At 38.5% G+C, this 11,361-nt stretch overlaps 1 pseudogene; it reads right to left on the bottom strand.

Annotated features, from left to right (window-relative positions):
• Nucleotides 1-282: 282 nt before the first annotated feature.
• LOC144303950 (ATP synthase F(0) complex subunit C2, mitochondrial pseudogene) lies at nucleotides 283-10,431 on the bottom strand (annotated as a pseudogene).
• Between the last annotated feature and the right edge of the window lie 930 nt (nucleotides 10,432-11,361).

Below are 11,361 nucleotides of genomic sequence, written 5' to 3' on the forward strand. Positions count from 1 at the left end.
GATCAAAGCAGGAAGATATTTGTGTGTGTGTGTGTGTTTTTAAATAATCTCTCATTAATTAAACTTAACCCTTCAAAAAGGTAGGATTCTCTTTGTAGGTGTAGAAAACCTGGCCTACTATGCTTATCCCTCCCCCCTTATTAATACAGTATTTATTTGTCTTCCCTCTGTTAAACCCTGAGCCAACTACTTTCTTCAGGCTGCCTACGTAGGTATAGGAAAAGGAGCATACAGGCCGATGAGACATGGGAGAAACAGCTATGGGAGGTGGAGACGGCTCTTTCACGTGGCAAAAAGGATGAGAAAGGCCACTATCAGGCAAAAGAGCCTCACGGCTCTGTTAGGGCAAAGCCCAGAATGGTGTAGGAGAAGAAACTGTTGCTTCACAGAGGGGTTCCTGACATAACCAATGATGAGGCTCCCAAACACAGTTCCAGCCCCAGAGCCAGCCACCCCTACAGTGGCAGCCCCAGCCCCTATGAACTTGGCTGCTGTGTCAATGTCCCTTGAAATGGTGCTGGCTCAGAAGCTGTAGCTAGGAATAAATGAGGTCAGGGGACGTGGGGCTGCCAAGCTGCTGAGGCTCTCATCTGTCTTATTTTGAAATTATTTCAAACATACAAAAAGGTTGAAATAATAATAGAGGGCTCCCATATTTGCTTTATCCAGAGTTAACAATTTTGAACACGTTGCCATGTTTGCTTTATTATATTGTCTCTCATTCTTTCCATATATATGTCATTTTATTTTTATAAACCATTTGTGAGTAGGTTGCAATGTCATTTTCTTTGACTTCTTAGTATTTTATTGTGTATTTCCTAAGAAAATTATATTCTCTTACATTATCATAGTAGAGTTGTCAAATTCAGGAAATTTAACATTGAAACAATATTTTTATCCAGTCTATAGTCCATAATCCAATTTGTCAATTGCCCTCATAATGTCTTTTATAGCATTTTTTCCCCTTCTAATATGAGATTCAGTTCAGGATCACATATTGGAATTTGTTGCCTTATTTCTTTAGTATCCAAATATGAAAGATTCCCTCAGCTTTTCTTTATCTTTGATGATACTGATATTTTCAAAGAATACAAGACAGCTACTTTTTAGAATGTTCATTACTTTGGGTTTGTGTGGTGTTTCCTGATGATTTCAGATTATATGACATCAGCAATATGTCTTTCTTAGGGTACCACATACAATGTCTGCCTTCCCCTTACTGATGACGTTAATTTGATCACCTAATCAAAGTGTTTTCTGGTTTTCCCACTATATAGTTAATATTTCCCTCTTTCAACCACTAAGTAATCTGTGGGGAAATACTTTGGGGTTTGTGTACATATCCTGCTTCTTATCAAACTTTCCACCCTGGATTTTTGCAGCTATACATAATTCTTGTCTGAATGAATCTTTATGATGATAATTGTAGGGTTCTCTTTGGTTACTTTATTCCATAATTTTATCTTTTTCTTTTCCATAGATGGAACCTGGCTCCCAGTGACACCATCACATTATTCATCTTCTCAGTCTTATAATACCCACAGAATAGATTCAAAATTGCTGCAGTAATTTTACAATAAAAAACAAACCTACCAGAAAGAGTTCAAGATTTGTTTGCAATTCTTTTGTTCCCTACATTTTGGGTATAAAGTCAAAATGCTGTGCTCAAAGTTTCCTTGGATTGGTTCTTCACCCCCTGTCTTGTGTGTGATATCCCCTCCACACTTGACATGGTTATTCATTTAAAATACAGTCGTGTTAATTTGTTTCTCTAACTATTAAGTTTCAGTTTTTTTCCCCTCCTCTACACCATCTTCCTGAATCTAAAATCTATAGCCTACTCTATTAGTCTTCTGGGGCTGTCATAACAAAATACTATAGACTGACTAGCTTGAACAACAGAAATTCATTTTCTCACAGTTCTGGAGGCTGGAAGTCCAAGATCAAAGAGCATATAGGGTGGATTTCTGGTGAGGCCTATCTTCCTGGCTTGTAGATTGCCACCTACTTGTGTGTCCTCACATGGCCTTTCTTTCTTTTTTTAAAAAATATTGTATTTATTCATGAGAAACACAGAGAGAGGTTGAGGCAGAGACACAGGCAGAAGGAGAAGCAGGTTCCATACAAGGAGCCCAATGTGGGACTCAATCTTGGGGCTCCAGGATCACGCCTTGGGCAGAAGGCAGGCGCTAAACAGCTGAGCCACCCAGGGATCCCTTCACATGGCCTTTCCTCTTTGCTCATGTACCCCTGGTGTCTCTTCCTCTGCTTATAAGGATACAAGTCCTGGTGGATTAGAGCCTTGCCTTTGACCTCATTTAAACTTAATTACTTCCATAAAGGCCCTTTCTGCAAGGGATATTGAGAGTTAGGGCTTCAACATATGAATTTGGGGTGGAGGAGGCAGGAACAAAATTTAGTTCCTAACACCTACTATCCTTCAAATCTCCCATGAAGCTCTTGAAACTGCTTTTGAAACTCATTGAAGCTCCCTGACTCCTTTTGGTTCAGTTTCTTCCTTGTTTATTGGTTTATTTTCTTATTAATTTTTTCACATATCATTCTAATCATTCATCAATTTACTTATTCAAAAACTATATATTGAACACCTGCTAAGCCTAAGGCCCTTTGTTAGACATAGGAGATATAATGGTGAGAAGTAAAACAGAAAAAAGATATGTCCCACAAACTTATAGTCAATTGGGGGAGTCTGACACTGATAAAAGAATCATCCAAATAAAAATTATATTTTTAGTTTCTTAAACTTGTAAGATTAGAATGCAATTGTGCTCTAAAGGACATATATAAGAAAGTATAAGAGGAGAGGATTGGCCTATTTGGTGTGGTCAGGGAAGGCATCTCCAGTAAAATATTTATGCTAGAATCTAATAGAAGGCTAAGAGTTAACTGGAAGAAGAGGAATAACTGATGAGAAGGGGAGGTGGTATAATAGGGGAGTGATGATTCCTGCAAGGAAACCAAACACTCTAAGGACTATCACTTTAATAATCTGCACCAATACCATCAGCTACTTGGCCAACAGTCCTGTATTGTTCACTTTTCCCAATTGCAGCAGGATATTGGTTCACCACCTGTGGGGCAAAATTGCTGTAAGTCACACTTGTATGTGGATTGTTCTACTGTGGACTCATCATCTCCAGTTGCAGTAGCTCACTTACTGATGTTTCTGTGTTTCTGGGCAATTCTCTTTCTATTGCTGCTACTCAAAAGCTATTTCAGGTGTGGCCCATTTTTCTTGGGTAACTTGCTCTCTTATCTCCTCCTACGAATGAATTTTCCTAGAAGCTAGATACTAATCATCCCAAATGCTATTAAGTTTGATGCTGCCTATTCAGCCCCCTCCCTCCCTTCCCCCTCAGGACCAAACATATCTATGTCTTCTCTCATTTCTATTTTCTCCCTATTACCTCTGTTGAGAAGCTGTCATTTTGTTTTGATTTTTGTTTTTTATATTCTGATGCAATCCTCTAGTGAAGAGTTTGGGTGGGGGCAGAGATAGAGGTCCAGATTGTAAATGCCTTTTTAATTCTAAGTTGAAAAAGGCAAGGGATTGCACATAGTCAAAGTCTGAAATAGAGGGAAGAAATGCTGGCTTGAGAAGCTAGAAAGCAGTCTATAATGGTTGTCAAATCTATGAGGAGGGACTGGTTTGGGAATTGTATTATAAATATAAGAAATTAAAAAGACTCAGAAATAAAAGAAAGATAATTGTGCTGGTTAAGTTTCTGAGATAAGATAATTACAAAAACCTAATATAGCTTACTTTTTTGTACCTTATTCTATACTGGTTAACTGTAATTGTTGATAACCACCGCAAAATGTAGTAGCTTGAGGTGGCAAGCATTTATTATTACTCATGAGGCTGTGGGCTGTGGACTTGGCTGATCTTGACTGAGCTTGCTCAGGTGTTGGTAGTCAGCTTTTGGTCTGACCTGAGTGCTAGTTGGTCTAGGATGGCCTTGGGTGGGACAACTCAACTTGACTACATGAGTGTTTCACATCTTTCTAGACAGCTAACCTGGAAATGTTCCTCTAGTGGTGGGAAGGGTTCAAGAGGGAAAGATGAAACATGAAAGCATTTTTTAAAGCCTCTACTTAATTCATATTTCCTAATGTGGCAATGGGCAAAGCAAGTCACTTGGCCAGGCCAACTATCATTTTGGGTAGGATGCTGACCAGAGGGCAGGAGTACAAGGATGCATAAAAAATTGGGACCATCAGTGTAACCTATCTACTATATTCACTATATTATGATATTTCTGTTTCTGTCATTCCCTTGAACCTTTTCTCAACTACCAAGTTGAGTAGACTAGTTTTGGATCTTATACTCCCTGACCTCTTCATAGCACTTGACACTACTGGCCATTCCACTTTTTTGTTTAAGAGTCTTCCTCCTTTGATTCTGATAACAGTATTCTCTCCTGGTTTTCTTCCTATGTTTCATACTGTACATTCTTCTCCTTCCTCATGTGTTCTTTTCTTTTTCTGGCTGCTTTAGTTTTGGGTTTCCCAGCTATGTGGGTTTTAGAGAGTCCACAAACAGCACTTCTTTCTTCATTTCCAAAGTTTAAAATCAAAACACATATAGATAAAGACCCACCTTTATCACTGATAAAACTAATCATAAAATGTGGCTTTGAATGGAAATTTGTAATGGGCCACCAAATGCTTAGACGTAGAATTGAACGCCCCTTCTTAGTCACAGTTTGAGACTTTGGGAAGTAGGGAAAGTGAATGCTTTGAAGAAAGGCTGATAGTCAAAGAGAGAGAGAAGAGGAGGTTACATCCTCACTTCCTTCCCTATAGCTCACCCCGTGGGATATAATAAGTGGAGAAATAGGCCAAGAACACTATTCTAGTGGAATCCCTCCACATTTTAACTTGAGTCCAGTGGAAAAAAGGTTCTTCCCTAATTCCAAAGTTCTATCATTGATCCTCTTCTATTTTTATTTTAGTCTCTCTAGAAATGCCATTTACACATGCAATGATTTAGACTACCTATTTATATTTCCTTTCTCTTTAGCACAGAATTCTGTCCAATATTTCCTAGACTACTACTTATCTTTTTTAGATGTTGAACATAAGTGAACTTAATACATTCCAAATTGAAATTATTTATTTGTTCATTCATTCAATAAAAATTATCCAAGACATTTCCAATTCCAGTTTTCCCATTCTTATCTCAGGGCTATCATCTACCCTGTGATCTAATCCAAAAACCAGAAAATCCTCTTGAGCTCTCTCCTTTACTTCTCAACATTCAATCTGTCACCCTAGTGACAATATCTCTTAACTGACTTATTTTACTCCACATAAGCACTTCCTTAATTTAGACTCTTGACATATTTCTCTTAGATTTATGCAAAACCTCTAAAATATTTTACCCCCTGCCTCCTATCTTATCTCTTTAATTTATCCTGTACAATGCACAAGAGACCTTTAATGGTACACTATACTCTGCAGTATGAAAAAGAGTATAGGCTTTGGAGCAGAACCAGCTCTGGCATTTAGTTATATGTCTTTTTTGCAAGTGACTGAATTTCTCTAAGTTTTAGATTTCTTTTTTTTTTTTTAATTATAAAATGATTATGCTCACCTTGTCTGGTTCTTGTAATGATTTAAATGGAAGTATAAAATATGCCCAAGCACAACAACTAGTCTAGTACCATCTCTACTGATGGTTAGCATTACTTTATGGGCTAGACTTTGTGCTAACTGCTTTATGTACCATCTTATTTATCTTAATTTAACTTTGGGTGAATTTTATTATCCCCATTTTATGAATGATGAAATGAGGCACAAGCTGTACAGTCACACAGAAAGTAAAGTGGCAGGGATTTCAAGCCCAGTCAGTTGGTCTCCAAAACACCTGTTCCTAACTACATGACAGTAGTTATTTTGACAGCTAGGGTAGGAAAGTGAGAACATTGTAAAATTTAGCCTTGGTCCTTAGCTGCCAGATAAACTTGGGCAAGTTTCTTAAAGTTTCTGAGCATTACTTATCTATAAAATGATGATATAATGCCTACTTACAACATGGTAAAGGTTGTTAAATAAGAATCAATAATATAGGGGCACTTGGCTGGCTCAGTCTATAGAGCATGTGACTCTTGATCTCAGGGTCATGATTTCAAGCTCTACATCGGATGTGGAGCTGTCTTTAAAAAAAAAAAAAAGAATAAATAATTTAAAGTGAATGGCACACAAGAGCACTCAATAAAGGATATCTATGATTATCATCATTTCTAGGTTAAAAATACAGTTACTCAGCTACTCTGCTTAAAAATTCCATTGTCCTCCCTCTGCCTCTGGGGAAAAGCCCACACTCTTTAGTATGGCACGCCAAACCTTGCACTAATGCCCTAATGCCTCCTCCCTCATCTTCTAGCCTGTGCTTTAATAATAATCATTTTCAGTTCCCACAAATGTGCATTGCTCTCTCATAATTCTCTGCCTTTGTACGCCTGCTTCCTTGGCCTGAAAAATCTTCCCTCTTTCTTTTGTTCCTATCTAAGCATTTTATCTTCTGGCTAATTCTTTATCTATCTCCTTTTTTCTTTTTCTTTCTTTCTTTCTTTCTTTCTTTCTTTCTTTCTTTCTTTCTTTCTTTTTCATTTTAAAATTTAAATTCAATCTGCCAACATATAGTATAACATCCAATGCTCATCCCATCAATTGCCCTCCTCATTGCCTGTCACCCAGTTACCCCATCTCCCCATCAACCGCCCCTTCCACAACACTTTGTTTCCCAGAGTTAGGAATCTCTCATGGTTTGTCTCCCTTTCTAATTTTTCCCACTCAGTTCCCCTCCTTTCCCTTATAATCCCTTTCACTATTTCTTATATTCCATGTATGAGTGAAACCATATGATGATTGTCCTCTGATTGACTTATTTCACTCAGCATAATACCCTCCAGTTCCATCCAGTTTTAAGCAAACGGTGGGTATTTGTTTATTCTCATGGCTGAGTAATATTCCATTGTATGTATAGAACATATCTTCTTTATCCATTCATCTGTCAATGGATGAGACTTTTTCCACAGTTTGGCTATTGTAGACATTGCTGCTATGAACATTGAGGTGCAGGTGTCCTGATGTTTCACTACATCAGTATCTTTTTTTTTTAAGATTTTATTTATTTATTCATGAAAGACACAGAGAGACAGAGACAGAGACACAGGCAGAGGGAGAAGCAGGCTCCATGAAGAGAGCCTGACGTGGGACTTGATCCCAGGTCTCCAGAATCAGGCCCTGGGCTGAAGGTGGCGCTAAAGCACTGAGCCACCCAGGCTGCCCCTACATCAGTATCTTTGGAGTAAACACCCCAGTAGTGCAATTGCTGGGTCGGGTCGTAGGGCAGGTCTATTTTTAACTCTTTGAGGAACCTCCACACAGTTTTCCAGAGTGGCTGCACCAGTTCACATTCCCACCAACAGTGCAAGAGGGTTCCCCTTTCTCCACATCCTCTCCAACATTTGTTGTTTCCTGTCTTGTTAATTTTCCCCATTCTCACTGGTGTGAGGTGGGATCTCATTGTGGTTTTGATTTGTATTTCCCTGATGGCAAGTGATGCAGAGCATTTTCTCATATGCTTGTTGGCCATGTCTATGTCTTCTTTGGAGAAATTTCTGTTCATGTCTTTTGCCCATTTCATGACTGGATTTTTTGTTTCTTGGGTGTTGAGTTTGATAAGTTCTTTATAGCTCTTGAATACTAGTCCTTTAGCTGATATGTCATTTGCAAATATCTTCTCCCATTCTGTAGGTTGTCTTTTAGTTTTGTTGACTGTTTTTTTTTTTCTGTGCAGAAGCTTTTTATCTTAAGTCCCAATCATTCATTTTTGCTTTTGTTTCCCTTGCCTTCATAGATGTATCTTGCAAGAAGTTGCTGTGGCCAAGTTCAAAAAGGGTGTTGCCTGTGTTCTCCTCTAGGATTTTGATGGATTCTTGTCTCACATTTAGATCTTTCAACCATTTAGAGTTTATCTTTGTGTATGGTGTAAGAGAATGGTCCAGTTTCATTCTTCTGCACGTGGCTGTCCAATTTTCCCAGCACCCTTTATTGAAGAGACTGTCCTTTTTCCAGTGGAGAGTCTTTCCTGCTTTGTCGAATATTAGTTGACCATAGAGTTGAGGGTCCGCTTCTGGGTTCTCTATTCTGTTCCATTGATCTATGTGTCTGTTTTTGTGCCAGTACCATGCTGTCTTGATGATCACAGCTTTGTAATACAGCTTGAAATCTGGCATTGTGATGCCCCCAGCATTCCTCTGGCTATTTGGGGTCTTTTCTTATTCCATACAAATTTTAAGATTATTTGTTCCAATTCTGTGAAAAAAGTCCATGGTATTTTGATAGGGATCGCATTGAACGTGTAGACTGCCCTGGGTAGCATAGACATTTTCACAATACTTGTTCTTCTGATCCATGAGTATGGAATGTTTTTCCATCTCTTTATGTCTTCCTCAATTTCTTTCATTAGTGTTCTGTGGTTTTTAGGGTATAGATCCTTTACCTCTTTGGTTAGGTTATTCCTAGGTATCTTATGCTTTTGGGTGCAATTGTAAATGGAATTGACTCCTTAATTTCTCTTTCTTTTCTTTTTTTAAAGATTTTTATTAATTTATTCATGAGAGACACACACACACACAGAGAGAGAGAGAGAGGCAGAGACACAGGCAGAAGGAGAAGCAGGCTCCACGCAGGGAACCTGATATGGGACTCAATCCCGGGACTCCAGGATCCACCCTGGGCCGAAGGCAGGTGCCCAAACCGCTGAGCCACCCAGGAATCCTTAATTTCTCTTTCTTCAATTTCATTGTTAATGTATAGAAATGCCACTGATTTCTGGGCATTGATTTTGTATCCTGCCACATTGCTGAATTGCTGTATGAGTTCTAGCCATCTTGGGGTGGAGTCTTTGGGTTTTCGATATATAGTATCATGTCATCTGCAAAGAGGGAGAGTTTGACTTCTGCTTTACCGATTTGAATGCCTTTTGTTGTCTGCTGAGGCTATCAGCAATATTTTTGTTGTCTGATTGATGAGGCTAGGATAATTCTTGTTCTTTAATGCTAGGGTTCCCTATACCTTAAAAAAAATTTTTTTTAACAAAGTGATATTTGGTGAATATCTCCAATTCTTCCAATCATGGGTGTACATCCTTTCTCAGATTCCTTTGTAAGTGTGCATAGGTCCATGGAACCTCATTTGACAACTGTGTTTAGTCATTTTCCCCTCTCTAGACTGAACCATCAGAAGGACAAAGATTGTGTCTTTCATTTTGGTATACCAAGACTTAGCACAGTGTAAGCACTCAGTGAGTGCCAGATGTGCAGAGATTAAATACAATAATCAGGGATCCCTGGGTGGCGCAGCGGTTTGGCGCCTGCCTTTGGCCCAGGGCGCGATCCTGGAGACCCGGGATCGAATCCCACGTCGGGCTCCCGGTGCATGGAGCCTGTTTCTCCCTCTGCCTATGTCTCTGCCTTTCTCTCTCTCTATGTATGACTATCATGAAAATAAATTTAAAAAAATACAATAATCAGAGGTATAGAGCCTGGTTCTTGGCAGGTGCTTAATAATAAATATTTTCTAACATTTTAATAACTTTTGCATGATTTGTTTATTATATAATATATTCTATTTTAATAATATTTATTAACTATTTATACTTTTAAGGTGATGTTTTGTGGCCCAGCATTCCTTGTGTTACCCTGTGTTGCCTTGTACACATTTCAGTATTTCAGCAACATGTTTAGTGAAGTCTCTCCGCTAGAGTTTATTCTACATTCTAACTTACCAGTTGAAGTACTTATATATTCTGCAAAGTGCTTATTTTCCTCCTGATTTAGAGACAGTGACAGTCTGTAGTTATTTGGATTTTTTTTAAAAGCACAATCACTAACCAAATGTGATGTCTTTTGTTAAGTTGTTAATGAACCTAAAATATGAACATTTCCATTAAATCAAACTGAAAAGAATCAGGAAGGATTAGACAAGAATGACATAAAGAAGTAAACATGACAGGCAACACAAAAAAGGTGGCAATCTTTTGGAAAGGTATAGTTTGCTAATCTGACTGCATCTTCTCTTTTGACAAAGATTCAGTGCTAGGAGCCTCTGTAGGGAGAGGATGGGGGAGGAAGGGAAGATCAAAGGGGACACAATTTAAAAGTTTGACAATTTAGTCAGAGAGTGAATTGCTGCAGGCATTTGCACATTTTAGCCCCTGCTGTAACAGCTACCAGAATTCATTCTTGGGTTATCCAAATCCAAGAATTAGCACTTTGGAAAGCTGAACGTCTTTTGCGCACCACAAAAGTGTGAAAAAGTATCAGGTGAACAAGAAATTGAATAAACTCAAATCTCAGGTGACAGGAATTTATTTTATTTTAATTTTCTTACCTCCATCTTTCATTAGGCTGTTATCCCAGACATAGCCAAGAGTGCCTTATTCTCCTGAGCCCCAACAACACATACTTTTTTAAAAAAAAGATTTTTAAATTTATTTCTGAGAGAGAGAGAGGAGCACAAGCAAGGGGAGCCGCAGAGAAGGAGAAGCAGGTTCTCCACGGAGCAGGGAGCCTGATGTAGGGCTGGATGCCAGGATTCTGGGATCTTGACCTGAGCCAAAGGCAGATGCTTAACTGACTGAGCCACCCAGGTGCCTCAACAACACATTCTGGCAGAATGAGCAGATTTAATGGTGAGGAGTTAAAAAGTCTGCTATGATTTAGTCCCAGAGTTGACTGACTTAATGCTTTGTAATTTGTAGATCCCTCAGATCAATTCTTTTGTCAAAACAGTGCTTATTGGAAGAGGCAAGTCAATAGGCAATAGTTTCTTATTTTTAGAATAAAGCATGGTCTTTAAGGATGGCAGGAGCTTCCTCTCTGTCTTTCCTCCCTGTCACCCTCTCTTTCTCTCAATAACTAGAAAGAAGGGTGAAAAGAGTAAAGGAAAGGAGGAGGGTAGTATTTAGGACATTGACTTAATACAGCGTTGTATTCTGCAAGTAGGATTTATTTTCTTTGTCTGACTGTTGTTTGAAATGAAATCTAGTAGCACTAAGCTTTGGGTATCATTATAGAATTTCAAGTTAATAGTTCACAATCACCTAACACTGTGTTAAGCACAGCAGAGAATTTAAGAGTCATAAAACAATCTCCATCTGTCCTATCTCTCTATAAATGAATTAGGCAGGAGTGTACAGTTCAGCAAAAATAATGTATACTTTATAATTTACTTTTTTTTAAAAGGATTTTATTCATTTATTCATGAGAGACACACAGAGAGAGAAACAGAGAGGCAGAGACACAGGCAGAGGGAGAAGCAGGCCTC

Source organism: Canis aureus, chromosome 33 (assembly GCF_053574225.1).
Source record: "Canis aureus isolate CA01 chromosome 33, VMU_Caureus_v.1.0, whole genome shotgun sequence".
Taxonomy (NCBI): Eukaryota; Metazoa; Chordata; class Mammalia; order Carnivora; family Canidae; genus Canis; species Canis aureus.